An 893-nucleotide genomic window follows, 5' to 3' on the forward strand; every position below is an offset into this window, starting at 1 on the left:
GTAGTGAGGTTGGCCCAGGATCGGGCATTGTTTTGTTCTGCTGTGCATGGGGTCGCTATGAGTCGGTTCTGACTCGATGGCACCTGACAACAACAGCAACAATCCCAGGAATAAGGAAGATTGTAGAAGAATCGATGCCTTCGAGTTGTGGTGTTGGAGGAGAGTAATAAAAGTGCCATGCACTGCTAAAAGAACCAATAGATCTGTTTTGGAAGAAGTGCAGCCTGAGTGCTCCTTGGCGGCCAGGATGGCTAAGCTTCGTCTCTCATACTTCAGACATATTGTCAGAAGAGACCAGTCGCTGGAGAAGGATATCATGTTCGATGGCACCTGACAACAACAACATCCCAGGAATGGCAAATTGAAAAGAAATGGTGTTGCATTCATCATCTAAAAGAATGTTTCAAGATCTATCTTGAAGTAAATTGCTATTGGTGATAGAATAATATCCATATGGTTATAATGAAGACCAATTAATATCACTATTATTCAAATTTGTGCACAAACTACTAAAGCCAGTGATGATGAAACTGAAGAATTCTACCAACTTTTCAGTCTGAAACTGATCAAATATGCAATCAAGATGCACTGATAATTACTGGTCCCTCCTGACAATATGTCTAAAGATAAAGAGACTAAGTCAAATATATTGATCCTTCTATGGTCTTCCTTACTCATTGTTCAACTTTCACAGGCATACCAATGCATGGGGCAGACTCACCTTAGTCTTCAACGTGACGTATTTGTTTGTTAACACTTTAAAGAGGTTTTGCCCAGCAGATTTATCCAATGTGGTACATTATTTGATTTTTTGATGGTTGTATACATGAACATTGACTGTAAATCCAAGCAAAATGAAATCTGTGACATGTTCAATTTTTTTTTTTTTTTTT

The sequence above is a fragment of the Chrysochloris asiatica genome, unplaced genomic scaffold (assembly GCF_000296735.1).
Source record: "Chrysochloris asiatica unplaced genomic scaffold, ChrAsi1.0 scaffold00149, whole genome shotgun sequence".
Lineage (NCBI taxonomy): Eukaryota > Metazoa > Chordata > Mammalia > Afrosoricida > Chrysochloridae > Chrysochloris > Chrysochloris asiatica.